Source organism: Aotus nancymaae, unplaced genomic scaffold (assembly GCF_030222135.1).
Source record: "Aotus nancymaae isolate 86718 unplaced genomic scaffold, 86718_ANA_hifiasm-v0.15.2.pri h1tg000014l, whole genome shotgun sequence".
Taxonomy (NCBI): Eukaryota; Metazoa; Chordata; class Mammalia; order Primates; family Aotidae; genus Aotus; species Aotus nancymaae.
The window spans coordinates 32,442,766-32,458,503 of NW_026988425.1; the positions used below are offsets into that span (position 1 = coordinate 32,442,766).

Sequence of the window (15,738 nt, forward strand, 5' to 3'; positions counted from 1 at the left end):
TACTGCTCAGCCATAAAAAGGAATGAATAATGGCATTTGCAGAGACCTGGATGAGACTGGAGACTATTATTCCAAGTGAGGTAACTCAGGCATGAAAAACCCCACATCGTATGTTCTCACTCATAAATGGGAGCTAAGCTGTAGAATGCAAAGGAATAAGAATGACACAATGGACTTTGGGGACTCAAGAGGAAAGGGTGGGAAAGGGGTGAGGGATAAAATACTACAAATCGGGTGTCATGTTGAGGATGTTTCATGGGAGGGAGGGGATGCTCAGATAGAAAGTGATTGGCCCCTGATAGTCTGTCCAATGGACCTTATCTACTCAGCTGACAGTAAAGTCTCAGACTACCCAAGAGTCAGCTTGATGTTGCTGAGTCAGGAGGCCTGGAGCTTGTTCCACTGTAAAGAGCTGACAATGTCTTCCCAATTCCTCTTTATTTTCTCATCTGATTGAACTACATGACTGTACCATCTCTTCCATCTCTACATGACTAAACATGTTTAAAGTAGTCCCAGGTAGAGAACTTCCTCTTCTTGATCCTTCACTGACTAAGCCTTGTGTCTGCCATCACCCTCTGCTTGCAGACTCCATGCTGATTCCATTTCTTTGCTGGAAAAAGGCATTTTGTTTATGATTAGGCTGATCATTCATGCTAGTTTGCCTGGTTCAGTCCTGGTTATTCCTGTCGTCCCAATGTAATTAATAACAACACTCATTTGCTTTCTAAATATCCAGTTTGGATTATGACTTCTGTGACCATTTTATCTAGATAAGCAATGGACAGAATGGATGGAAAAACTTAACAATTATTTACTGGCAGTCATGTTGTCATTATTTTCATAGTTTAGAAGCTTTCATAATTTCTAAATAAGATGACAAAAGTGCATGTAATTAACTTTCCTTACCAAAGAAGGGCTCTCAGCACATAGTTATTGAAATATATTTCCTGCCTGTTTATGTATAAAGCTCCTGATTTCAAGTTCAGTTCAAGGTAAGTCCAATTACTATGCTCTGATCGAAATCTGTTCCACTCTGGAAGCCCCCAAAGCTGGGCTCCTTCCTCATTAGTGAAGCACAAACACATTCACTGTAGCTACAGTAACCAGCTCTGCCTTGGGACTCATGTTCATGGTATTTAGTCTACAACTCAGTAAGCAATAGGCTTTATTCCTGGAAAGAAGACAAACCAGTCCCAAAAACGTAAATAAAGCATTTCATTTGATTTTTTTCCTAAAGGTTCCAAAATTAAAATGCAAATTCCTGCCTTGGGAAGGAGGAGGTAGATATATCATTTGTTTTCAATACTAAGACCTTTAAGACCACAAGCAGGGAGGGAAAGATTAAAATAAAACCTGAACAGTCTTTTATCTGTCTGTGCATTTCTACCTTACAGAAGCCAGCAGAGCCTGGCTGAGTATTTTGAAAACTTGATTATTATTATACCTTGCATGTGGTAGAAACTCACTATTCACCCAAACACACCAAACTTTTTCTCACAGTACATTTTTGTTTAATGGAAGTTCAGCCTTATATTTATCACATTCCCCTACCCCAAGCCTCAGCCCTTCTAAATATGAAGCCTGAAGTTGCTACTCTAGTGAATGCCTCACCTTTTCAAAAAGATGCTACTTTGCGAGTCATCAGCCTCTGACAGACCATTCTGGGGTCCTGGGAGTTAGAATTTAGTGTTATCTGAGAATCAGAGCACCTTGATTCAATCCTGCCCTGTTGGGGTTGAGCAGGCTGTATGGTGGCTGAGAGGACGGACACAGGAGAGTGTTCTCCTGGTTCTGCCCTTTATCGATGTGTTACCTCAGACTTGGCACTTAACCTCATGTCACTGGGCCTGGGTTTCCTCATCTCTAAAATGGGTGTGACAATAGCCTCTATCTCATAAGGTGAGGCATGAAGGAGTTCTTAGACATAAGGCATTTGAGGCACAGCCTGGTAGAAAATAGGAGGAGCAAACACCCAGGGTCTATTACCTGACTCTTTATTTTGTATTTTTTTGTGGAGATTGAGTTTCACCATGTTGCCCAGGCTGGTTTCAAACTCCTGGGCTCAAGTGGTCTCGTCCTCCTGCTCCAGCCTCCCAAAGTGCTGGGACTACAGGCATGAACCACTGCACCTGGCCTAACACCAGACTCTTTCTAGATCTCTTTTCTACATCAGGTCTCCTGGCTTCCCCTGCCCGCCCCCCGACCTCCCTAGTAGACAGGGCACTTTCTTGAATTGGGATCACACTGGTTGGTTGGTATTTATTTATATATTACTTCTCTTGAAAGAATGTAACTTTAGATGCTGACCATATATTATTTGAATAGCTGAATGAATGAATATGTGATAAAAGAGTTGAAATGGATAGTTCCCTGGGAGTTCAGCAGAACCACAGTGGGATGAGTCAAATGGCTGGGATTGTGCTCCAGTCCATTTGTTCCAGATACCTGTAGATGTGGCTGCATGTAAGGCAAAAATACAGCATTTTATGCAAGGTCCATTCTGTAACAGTGTCCTGGAGCAGGAGCTTTTCAAACTTTTTTTAAACTACAGAACACTTTCTTCAAAGGAAATCTTGAGAGGAATCACACATTCACAGATAAAAGCCGAGAGGCCCTCTCTGAGATAGGCTGGGAGGCAGAACCCCATAGCTTGACCCTCATTCTCCTGGTGAGATTTCACTGAGCAGGTCTCTGTGAAATACTATTTACAAATCAATGGTCTGAGCAGGATTTTTATCACCATGCTTAGCTGAGCTCAGGGGTTCTTGGAAAGGGCATCTCAGTAGCAGTGAGTGGGATGAGAAAACAGGAGGCCAGTGGTTGGCAGCAGGTCTGGATCTTCCCTTAACTCACCACCCCAGCTGTGCATCGGTCCTGCCTCTGCTGTGATCTCCTGATCGTCTGTAAGGATGTAACTTGAAGAAAGGAGTCAACGGCTTAAAGACATTTGAAAACCACCAGCCTGGAGAGATGAAACAATCACTTGGAAATTGTCAGTGGAAAATTCACTCTAGCACTTACAAACGAGGTATTTTTTTCACACAGGATACTTTGCATTGAGAAGTGGTTCCTTCAGGAAAAATTTGTGGTATAATTGGAAGTTGAGGTCTTAGAAAGAGCCTTGGAATGTCTAACTTCCAGTCCTAGCCTTGGTATGGATTACTATACTTCAGCTGAATGCTGAAATCTCCTGTTTGTTGTATCTATCCTTGAACTTTCCCAGTGGGGGTGTGAAGCACGAGTAAATGAAATACTGGATGAAAAAAGACTTTGTGTTTGTTCAGGTCTCTGAGGAACAGCCACCTAGATAGATTTCACTCATAAGAGATGGGGAAAATGACTAGAAGGGAAAAAAGGGAGAGAGCTGAAGCAGGGGTGGAGAACCCTGAACCTGAGATTCAGGTCTGACCTCTGTGAAGAGAGGAGCAGGAAGAGTCTCAGCCTGCAACTCAGTTCTAGGAGGGTTTTGGCCAGCTGCTGGGGAACCCTGCAGTGAGCTGCTCATCAGAGGAGTCTTACATCTTGCCCAGAAGGAGCCTGCCTTATTTCTCCTGCTGCCTGCAGTAGGGGGTTGGGAATGGCCAGTGGGAAGTGCAGCATGGGTGTGGGTGCAGAGGGGCAGGGCTGAACCTGCCGGTCACATTCCTGCAGCAGGAGATGTGACTGGCACGCTTTTACGGCCACCACAGGCTTGCACACTATTTCCTGGTAATTTGTCCTAGACAAATTATACTCCAAAGCAATAATTCCTGATAGTTAGGCTAGACAGTGGTGAAATTAAAAAACAAACTAAAAACCACAACAAACCAAAAAATAAAAAGCAGTTATAATGACATTTCCATAGAACTAAACTTAACTAAAACAACTATTCTTTATTCTTAGATTATGTTCCTTCCTTACCTTTTAGGAGGACATTAAAATATCCTTTTACTTTTAGTGGAATGAAAATGATGCTAGAGAGTAGTGATGTTTTTAATATTCATATTCTGGAAAATGTAAAACTATGCATTGCTAGGGAGGTCCCAACACAATCTTGTTGGTTAGGTCAAAAAAACAAGGACTCACAGCTCTAGGATAATTATAAACCTTAGTGCATAGTTCAAAGGAAAAAGGTTTAATGTTAATAGTTTTTTTCCTTCTCAGAAATAAGAGGAAAATAATCGACATGAGATATTCATATTCAATGCAGACTGATCCTGCCCAGGGTTCCCAGAACCTCCAAAGGTGTGGGAAATCTGGAGGGGCTGTCTTTAGTTTGTCCCCAAGTTTGCCTGATTCGAGCTCTTAGCTTCTGCACTACCCTCTGGCTCTTTCCCTCCAGCCAGACTCTATTCCTTATAGAGCCCTATTCTGGCTCCTCAGAGGACAACCAGCAAGTACAGATAAAGACAATCTCACGAAAAATGGAGAGTCCAGTCCCTTCATATTACAGATCAAGTTGTTAATTTTCCTTTTGGGAGAAGAGAAAAGGTGGACTTTCTTTGGATTAGGGGCTGAAATAATTCCGACTGACCTCATTTCTCCGTTTCTCCACTTTGCTTTGCATGCACAGCTACAGAGACTGAAACCACCAGGGAGGAGGCGACACAGACAGCGTGTTTGCTACTGGCACAAAACTTGCCAAGGAGATCTAAAGAAAGCGTGATTTTACTAATACAGCATTCTTTTACTATCCATGCCTGCAGCACTGGATCACAGAAAAGTGAAAAAAAAATTATACTCAAGGATATTATTTTATATCTCAGGATAAAGGCAGCAAAACAGCAAGTTTTTCTTAGTATGCAGGTATTCAGCAAGCCCGGGCACATTTCTGCTTGAGCTTGGGGGAAGAAAATCAAACAGCCTCTCCTCTTATAAATCCACATATCTGTATTTTAACATTGACAGCATTACTGAGAACTAGCAATTAGCTAGAAGTATATGGTCAAAATCAAATAGATTCAAGCCAACCAGCTCCCATGAATTCATTGAGTCAGTTTCAGATTTTGAGATAATAAATTGCTTATGCAAAGTTGTTCATAACAAAACAAAATAAAAGATGGCTTGAGGACGTCTTGTCAGACTTTAGTCACTATAGATTAACTACGTTTTTCAGAAACAAAACACATTAGTTGAGATGTTTCCAAGCTTGGCAATGCCTGGCTGGTGAGTCAAAAAGAAGATCAGTTTAGGCAGGTAGATATTTTCAGGTTTCTTGTGGTTGAATGGTTGCCAGACTCCAGTTCTTAGTAAATAGAAATTCTGATTTGTGGGGCCAACATTGCTGTACAGGGAGGGAGGCACTGACAGACACCGTCAACAGGTAAGTTTATGTAAAGATGCAGAAAGTCGTTAGGGGAATACTTCTAAGTGTTTACCTACAAAATTTTACTTGGCACTGCCAAGCTGCTAGTCATCGAATATTTCTGGGCTGGGTAGAATACTATGCATTTTTTGGATGGTATAACTTAGATACCATGGGTTTTCTCTTTCCTACTAACTTGGTGGGAGGAAGATGGGACATCAGAATAAATTTAGAAAGCTGTATCTCAAAGGCACATTTAAGTATCCATGACTGATAAGGTGTAAACTGACCACAGATTAACAGTATGTAAACAAGTAAATTATTTAGGAACGTGATTTGAATATGTGCTGTTTTTCACTATTTCTCAGAAAAAAAGGGAAGAGATTACTAGCAATTTAAAGAAAGTACTCCAATATAAAGCACCCAGCTCACGTGTGGAACTTGTTGCCCAGAGAATTAGGAAGGGAAGAGAGTATAAACAAACTAGAGAAAGGTTTAGATTCACGTTGTGAATAACAAAAAGTTTATGAACACTCAGATTCATCTCTAACTTTTTAAAAGGTCCAAAAACATCAGACCACGGAGAAGAAGATGGGAGGCAAAGGTGAGGCTGTGCAGAGTGAAGGAGAAATGCATGACAGTCTGACGTTTCCCCAAACATGTCTTTCTGTGTCCAGGCAGAGGCATGAATACAAGACTGGGAAGACCACTAACTTCATGGAACCTCAGTAATTATTATCCTTACAGAGGGGGCAATTGCAAGCACTTCCTTTAGCCCAGGGATTCTTAACTCTTGAACTGTGTGTTGAATGCAGGAGGAGTGTGTGGCCTATGAACTTAAATGGGAAAAATTTACAAGTTTTCTTCACAACTTCTCATTCAGATTTAACTTTCTTCTTACATTGTGAATGTAGGCAACAAACCATAGTAGTATTAGCAGTATTTCAGCAATAGAAATAAAAATTCATATCATATTTCAGTATGTGAGGCATTTTGAACTGTCATTTGTACTCATCATTCTTCAAAATCACAGCAGATAATAAGTCTGTCACTAGATCATGTATTTGATGCATTAAAGATAACACATGTATTAGTATGTAGCAAATTTGATATCTTACTATTTTGATAACTGTGTTTCAATATACTTCCTGTTTGATCTCAATATTTTGATAACTGTATTTCAATAGAATGTGTTTCCTTTGTAATCTTACATCTTTTATGTAGCTATGCTTCACCAGTCTGCCAAAAGCTTCCATATATGAACCAATTAAAAACTCCTTCCTGTAGGGAAATCATGAAGATTGATTTACCTTTATATTAGTCATTAACTCATTTTGAAAAAACCTGATTCTTTTCAGAATGGTTTTAGGTTTACGGAAGAATTGCCAAGGTACGAAGAATTTCCATACACCCAGCACTCAGTTACATTTATAAATAACATCTGATATTAGTATGGTATATTTGTTACAATTAATGAGCCAATCATGACACATTATTGTTAACTAAAGTCCATACCTGATTTAGCGTCTCCTACTTTTTGTCTAATGCCTTTCTTCTGTTCCAGATCTCATCCAGGATGCCATATTACCTTTAGCCTTCATGTCTCCTTAGACTCCTCTTGGCTATGAATCAACTCATTTTTGACCTAAGTTATTTAATGTTTTGGTTCTCATTTTCCAATTCTAATTTCCAATTCTAATTTCCATCTATGCCATGCCAGCAAATTGATATATCTCAGATCATTTCAGGTTAACACCAACACTGTTTTCAGTAGAGGAGCTTTTATTTAGTTGACAGTCTTCTGTACCAGGTCCAGGCAAATAGCAGGTAGATCTGTTTCAAACATGCTCTGCCCTCCTGTAGGTGGTAGAGACACATACCTGTTATAACTTCATGTTGTTACTCACCCTTACAGCCATTCCTTGATTTGGAGCAACTTTCAATGTTAAATGCCTTGACATATATATAAACAGTAGCTAATAGATGAAAATACTGCAAGAAACAAACTTTTATGACAAAAATCACACTCAACTTAATTCTATAATGCATAAGGCTTACATTGGGCTGTCAGCAATGGTTGCCACTATCAGCTTGTAAATATTCTTTTACGTAAATCCTATATGATAGATTCAACAGATAATATCTAAGAATTGTGCCATATTGTTGTATCCAGATGTCAGGGCCAATTTAAAGAGAAGTTGTCACTCATCAGAGCCACTCCTCCCTCTCTCCCTCTCTCTTTCTCTCTCTCTCTCAAAAAAGAACATTTTATCTTCAATATTTTATATTTATCTGATCTTTAGTTCAGCACAGTTATGGAAATACTGTTTATGATTGTGAATTGCTGTGAATGTGAAGATTATCTGAAAAGAAAGAGTTGTATATAGAGGCTATCTACTTATCAATCATATATTCATCTGTCATCCATTCATCCATCCATCCATCATCCATCCAGCCATCCAGCCATCCATCCATCCAGCCAGCCATCCAGCCATCCATGCAACCTGAGGATATGGTAATTTCACCTTTGTAAAGCATCTAAGATGGGTAGAAGACAGGAAGTTAGCTAACAGTGTTCTGAAGGTGAAGCCTAAGTTGAGGGATGAGATAGCAACTGAAGGAGAATTTATCTGTACTAGTAAGTGGGCTAGTCATTTGCTTATTTTCTCTCAGATCCATTCCTGACACTTCTTTGGCTGTGCTTAGCGTCACCGATAACTACATTTCCCAGGATCCCTTGCAAATTGACTTTCTCCTAAGATCAGTCAATGGGAGCTCTGGTGGGAGTTTAGAGGAAGAGAGGTAAGAAGAAATCATGATATATCAATCTTTCTACCTCTCTCTCTCTCTGCACACACACACACACACACACAGACACACACACAGACACACACACCTTTGCCAGAAGCAGCATTTAAAAATTGTTAGTATTTTTTGGTGTCCTGTTTAAGCAATCTTTGGTCATTTCAGACTTTCAAAGTTATTTCCTTTGTTGTTACTTTTTTTAAGTGTTTTTACATTTTCATGTGTTTTATTTAAATTTTTTTATTTAAATGTGTTTTTTATTTAAAATGTGTTTTTTATTTAAATGTGTTTTTTAATTTTATTTAAATGTTTTTTATTTAAATGTTTTTACATTTTTAAATGTTTACTTTTTTAAAATGTTTTTACATTTTTTACATTTTTTAAAATGTTTTTTACATTAAATGCTTTTTACATTTTTTAAAAATGTTTTTTACATTTTACATTTAGGTCTTCAATCAATCTAGACTGAATTTTGTATATGGTGTAAGCAAAAAATATAATTCAAAGGCCTCCCAATCATCTGAATAGACCTCTCCTCTTGGCCAAGGGCATTCCAAAGATAACGTGAAAAATGAGTTCAGGCTATGATGGGAATGGGGTACTGGGGATGCCTCACTATACCCTTCTCTCTTTTGAAATTACTGATAGAACAGACTCTTTAAGTCTGGTAAGAAACATTTACAATTTATTCTCTCTGAAACCTGCTACATGGAGGCTTTATCTGTGTGATAAAACCTTGGTCTCCATACCCCCTTATTGTAACCCAGACATTATTTTCTATTAATAGCAACAACTCTTTCAACCATTTGCCAATCAAAAAACTCTTTGAATCCACCTATGACTTTGAAGCCCCCACTTCCAGTTGCTCTGCTTTTCCAGACCAAACCTATGTACCTCTTACACTAATCGATGGACACTTTACCTCTACATACAATGTATAAAACTAAGAGGTGGCCTGACCACTTTGGGCACATGCTCCCAGTATCTCCTGAGGGCTGTGTTATGGGCCACTGATCACTTATATTTGGCTCAGAATAAATCTCTTTAAATATTTTACAGAGTTTGACTCTTTTTGTCGACAATGGAGTGAAGTAGGGGCTCCAAAGCAGTTTTTCATATGGATATTTAATTGACCTAGCATTACTTATTGAAAAGACTATTCTTTCTGCACTTCACTAAAGTGTCACTTTTGTCATAAATCAGGTGAATGTACACCTGTTACTTTGTTTATGGACTTTCTGTTCTGTCCCACTTCTCAAATTGACTATAATTTCATCATTATCACACATTTCTAATTAGTATGATTTATAATGGATCTTAATATTTTAAAACTAGAGGCCTTAGTAAGACCTTAGTAAGGCCTCTAGTTTTAAATTTAATTGTTTTAAAATATTTCCTTGTCTACTCACGGGCCTTTGCATTTCCACATGAATTTTAGAATTAATTCATTAATTTCTTCAAAATGGGATTTTGAGTAGGATTACACTGAATTGATATATTAATTTGGGGCAATTAACATCTTTACATATTGTCTTACCATCTATGAACATCTTTCCATTTATTAACTCCTATTAACTCCTTCCAATCATGTTTTGCAGTTTTCAGTGTAAGTTATTGTACATCTTTGGCCTGCTCAATATTTTAAAAGTCATTTATATAAATAAGGACCATTAATTCATTTTCTCATCCTAAGATCTCACAATGGTAAGAAAAGCCAGACATGGTCTCTGTCTTCATGAAGCTTATAGTCTAGCGATATTGAAAATATTATCATATTCATAGTGCAAGTATTAGAGTAATTTCATATAATTAAAGCAACCATATAAGTCATATTAAATTAATATTGCTAATTTTAGTTCTATAAATGTTATGGCTTTATTTTTGCTTTATACATTTATTTAGATTTTATCATATAAGATCAACAAGTTTAACAGCATGATAAAAATATTTTATCATTGGGAGATCAATAAGAACTTTTTCCTTTTGCAAAATGTCTTATATCATTCAAGTTTGAAAATCAGTTTAAGAACATGTTATTTGGCTAATTTATGTTAATTTCCAAATTAAATGTCAAACATAGATGTAATCATAGATACAATAACTCAAAAAAACTGTTCAGAAGTAGCCTCTAAGTCTTTGGATAAAGATTTTAGTTTCTAATGGAATTTTCTTTTGAAGGTAACAGAAAAAAAACTTCTACCTAAATACTTTTATTTTCAGTGTAATATGTCAGAGGAAAAATGCTGATATATCAAAAGACAGAATGTTAGCTCCAAATCTATTACAGTCTATAAAAAATTAACTTGCTATTTTTAGTCATTTGCATTTGGGCCATTATTCATACCTGGTTAAAACACCAACTTTATTTTGGTAGTGTTCATCTGAGAAACAAAAATTATATAAATATATGAGTTATTTGTTTTACACTGAGCTCACAACCAGTGTGTTTTGAATAACTTTTCTGAGATAGAGATTTGTTCTGTCATCCAGACTTGAGTGCAGTGGTGCAATCACAGCTCACTGCAGCCTTGACCTCCTGGGATCAAGCAATCTTCCTGCCTCAGCCGCCCGAGTAGCTGGGACAACAAGCACCTACCACCATGCCTGGCTATTTTTCTTTTTTCAGTTGAGGCAGAGTCTCACTCTCTCATTAGGCTGGAGTGTAGCAGTATGATCATGGCTCACTGCAGTCTCAAACTCCTGGGCTCAGGCAATCCTCCTGCCTTAGCCTCCCAAGTAGGTGGTGCTACAGATGCATGCCCCCATGCTGAGCTAATTAAAAAAAATTATTTGTAGGAACAGGATCTCACTATGTAGCTCAGGCTGGTATCAAGACCCTGAGCTCAAGGGATTCTCCTGTCTTGGTCTCCCAAAGTGCTGGGATTATAGGCATCAACCTGTAATTAATAATAATAAAAAAAAACTCACCTGGCCCTGGTGAGCTTTTTATTTTTTTAGAGATGGGGGTCTCACTATATTGCCCAGGTTGGTCTTGAACTCATGGGCTCAATAGATATTCCCACCTTGGCTTCCCCAAGTGCTAGTATTAAGGGCATTCGCCACTGAGCCCAGCCTTAAATAATTTTTGTTGAGGTTTTTTGTTTTTGTTTTTATATTTGGTCTAACTCATAGAATCTTTGGAGCAGTATGGTTTGAGCAATTTGGTGGGGGGAATTAAATTGTAAAGTAAGGCAATATGTAAGCTATATCTATATAAATGCCTAATATTTGGGCAAAATTTAAAGAATCTAAAATTAATAAGATTTTTCCAAATAGCTGTATTCAACATCATGTAACTTAAATTTTCAGATCTATGACCAATTTCTCTTCTTTCCTCCAGATATTTGGCATCCATAACAATGGTGATGATCTCAAATACCAGGCACTGTGTTTTATAAATATGTATTTAATTGAAATAAATTTTGCTTATGAATGCAGAGAAAATTTTTTTTTAGTCAGCACAAAATTAATACTGTTATTTTTTTGAGAGAAAAAAAAATTTCCATAAAGGTAATAGTCATCTTACTACATCTACAAACTCATGAGAATTCTGAAAATGTAATGGCTTTGAAATCAGGGGAAGGAGAGGTCCTGCTCATTTCAAGGTGTTATTCTCCAAGGAGTGTGTGACTAACAGGGAAGGTATGTGACTCTTGGGGCATCCCTGCAGGTACAGTGAATGAGCAAATTCTTAGTAGCATTATGACATCACCAGGGAGCGTGACTTGGGTCAAGAGCTTGGCAGGAGGCTTTGGGAACAGTAGAATCAACAGCAATCAAGACTGGCAAGCCAACATACTGGCCACCATAAAACTGAAAAGAGAGCTTATTGTACCTCATGCACAGCAGCAGGTTTAACAGAAAAGTAGACATGTTTATAGTCCCATATTTACAGCATACCTTATAAACACCTTATTACTTAGAATCCAGTCTGCTGTCCCAGAAACTAAGAATGTGACTTTGTTAAGCAGTAGGATTTGTTGACATAAATGTCTTGACTAAGTTTGCCATTGTGGTTAACCAAAACGCATTTACTCCTGGGAAAGTAAACACAAGCAAACAAAATGCCTCTTATACTACAATACAGTAAGTTTCAAATTGACCAAACTTAATGCTATGACATAAATATGCTTAATGTTTATGGAATTTTTTAGAAACCTTTTGCCATGTTGGGCTTACCATCCTGTATAAGTCTTACTGAATGGGAATGTGTTTTCAGAATTACATGTGCTTATAGACTACATCAGAAGTATTCAGAAAACCTGCCATGAATACCAAGGTTGACCACGCAGCAAATAAAATGGGTCATGGTCTCCTCAGACACTAACATGGATAAATCAGTTCTGCACCATGTAATAGCTACACACTGAAATGGTTACCAACAATTAAAATTAGAGAACTAACGGAAAATAATGTTGAATAAATATTATAAAACCACATGAAAATATGTTCAAGGAAGGCAAAGTACCTTGCTGAAACCCACAAAGTTGAGAAAATTCCTAGGGAATAATGAAAATTCAGACTGATCTTCTGATGCTTAAAACTTCATCTATTTAACAGTAGATATAATCCCTTCTTTGGGGGTAGATTTTTGAAATTACACACTTACAGGACTATTCGTGTGTTACCAAATAAAACCAGCAGCTTTCCTATCCTTTCAGCCTTCTAGTTAGCCCTCACCAAATCTCAAAAATTCTATAGTGGGAAAGTTCTTTATGTCAGATATAAATGAACAGTCATGATTACATAGTCTGGACTAAAATGATTAACAAATTCTTTCCCAACAAAATATATATCAATAAAGATCTATGGGAAATTAGCAAGCAGATGGCATGTTTGTGATTGACAGAATAAAAAGTGAACAAATACACAGGCATTGATTTGCCAAATCCAACAAACCAGATTCTGATATGACAAGAAACCTAGAAATCTTTCTAATAGAACCATGTGACTTTATAAGCCACAGCAAAGGAAAATGACCACATGAAGTCACTAAAACAATTTTAAAAGTTTGTAATATGGGAGATGTGGTTCTGCAGTAGCATATTCAAGAATTATATTGGGGATTTAGTTGGCTAAGCTCCAACAAGTTGTCCCCAAATCAAATTAACAGAGGTAGAATGTTCAAAGTGAAAGAGTTCATGATTACAGTCCACACAGGGATTACTTTTTACAGTTCTAGGCACACAAACTAAAACTGACATTGACAAAGTGAAGCAAGTTCAAAGGAAAGAAATTAGAACAAAGAGATCAGGCCCACGTATTCTAACACTGTGAGAAAGTTGAAAAAATCAGGGGATATTTAGTTTGTAAAAAAAAATAAGTTTGTGGGGGAATATGATCATTGACTCCAATACTTACATGGAATAGAGCACAGTCTAGTTCTGTTCTTGTAACAGTAAATAGAAGCGACAAGGAGACTGTCAAAATACAAGAATGGTTGTCCAAATAGTTAAAGGTGTCCAAAATTAAAATGGCCTTTCTTGGGAGGATAAGCACCACTGAAAATGTTGAAAGACTGAGCAATCCAGTGGTGGTTATTACAGAAGGGACTGAAGCACTGGAAAGGGGGAGTATATGGAGTAGTTTTCAAATGGTTCAGTGGAACCTTAATAGCTGCCAAAAAAAAAAAAAAAAAAAAAACCCAAGGAGACTGTGTAATATGTTAGAGTTTCACCTCTTCAGTCATAGTAGTTTTTATTAATTTTATTTTATATACAGTGTTCCACCGATGATTTCATTTTACAAAGGCATGTGCTGTTTAAAAATCTTGCAAATAATTAGAGAAGATGATTTCTGAAGTCAATTCTGGTGTTATTCTATGATTCAGATCTGGCAGAATTCCATCTTGATGGTGTTAGTAGCTCTATTTAATAAAATTCTGGTACTCAGAAGGCTCAGAGCATCACATGTGAAGGAACAGCAGTAAACATGATGGTTACTACCAAGCCTGTGATTTGGGCAGGAGAAAAAAATTGATAGAGAGATAGGAAAGGCAACATTTAAACCAAAAGAAAAAAAATCCCCTCAGCCTAAAGATGTAAGATACTGGAGTGTTTTCCAGGAGTGAATGTTGTTCACAGCATTGTGAAAGAGAAAACACCCCTGGCCTCCAAGGGTCTTCTAAATGCTGATACTCCTCAAATTAGATTTTACTTTCAGTGGAGCATTAATTTTATGAGTTACTTGTCAAAAACCTGAGTCTTTTAGGAGAATAAAGATGATTTCATTTCTTAGCATTTTAAGACCTCTGGCATAATTCCAGAGAAAGAGTGCATCCTTCTTTGGCCATCCTCTTCTGTAGAAAGGCAGTTGATAATTTAGAAGTATTTTTCCAGACATGATCTCATTTTGTCTCTCAACAATGACCTGAGGGACGCAAGGACATATAGTACATTTTTATCCTCATTTCCCACATGGTAGAATTAAAAATAAAAAACATTAAGTGACCAGCCCATACTGCTACTAAGTAGAGGGTCCAGGATGACATCTGCATCTTTTTCCCAAGTTTAAACCCTTCTGCAGTATCTTCAGCACATGATTTCTTCAACTTAAGAGCTCTGATAAAGCTCAAGATTTCCTTAAACGTTGTGTTCCTTTTTACAATTTCTTTGTGTTTGACATACAACTGACTGCTATTTGACATAGCCTTAGGCTCGAATACATATATATGGACCAAAAAACTCCACTTGAATTCAAATAGTAACTTCTCTATTAAAAATCAACAGTCCAGGGCCGGGCGTGGTGGCTTACGCCTGTAATCCCAGCACTTTGGGAGGCCGAGGTGGGTGGATCACAAGGTCAAGAAATCGAGACCATCCTGGTCAACATGGTGAAACCTCGTCTCTACTAAAAATACAAAAAATTAGCTGGGCATGGTGGTGCGTGCCTGTAATCCCAGCTACTCAGGAGGCTGAGGCAGGAGAATTGCCTGAACCCAGGAGGTGGAGGTTGCAGGGAGCCGAGATCGCGCCATTGCACTCCAGCCTAGGTAACAAGAGCGAAGTGAAACTCCGTCTCAAAAAAAAAAAAAAAAAAAAAAAAAAAAAAAAAAAATCAACAGTCCTTGGAAATAAATAGGTCTATTAAAAAAACCTTAATTCAGTGACTCAGCAAATTGTACTGTGATAGCTTTTCGTAATTATTTTTTATTTTTGTTTTTGTTTTTTGAAGTGTCTATGGTAAGAAAAATATGCAGGAAAACATCAGGCTTTGCATGCCCTTTAATTTTAATTAACTCTTCCACCACTTGAGAATGTCTGGCAGGTGAACTAGTCTTGGCAAAGCACTTTGGGTTTTATTAGCTGAAAAACAAATGTAGAGGGTCCAATTGGAAGTTAGATTTCCCCCAAGTGGTGCCCTTGAAGTACATCAATTTTTCTTGACTTTTTTTTTTAACTGTACTTTGGGATTTGGGGTACATGTGCACATCCTGCATCCTGCAGGATTGTTGCATAGGTACATACATGCCATGGTGGTTAATTATTTTTCTTTTTGTTTAAATGTTGACTTTCCTATCTCTCTGCATATCAAATTCTGGTTTGAGTCTTTAAAGTCTAGATTGCCAGGTTCTTGGGTTCAAGAATTCTTTACAAAAAAACCCAAATTCCAGAATGGTAGTAAAAGGGAGATTTTAATCCATTTAT

At 37.6% G+C, this 15,738-nt stretch overlaps 1 long non-coding RNA gene across 1 annotated transcript in view; it reads right to left on the reverse strand.

Annotated features, from left to right (window-relative positions):
- Positions 1-11,186: 11,186 nt before the first annotated feature.
- LOC135274773 (uncharacterized) overlaps positions 11,187-15,738 on the reverse strand; it is a 59,482-nt gene continuing 54,930 nt past the window's right edge. Inside the window, exon 3 of the long non-coding RNA XR_010342524.1 lies at positions 11,187-14,461. This is a non-coding gene — a long non-coding RNA (uncharacterized LOC135274773). The remainder of the gene's footprint in view (positions 14,462-15,738) is intronic.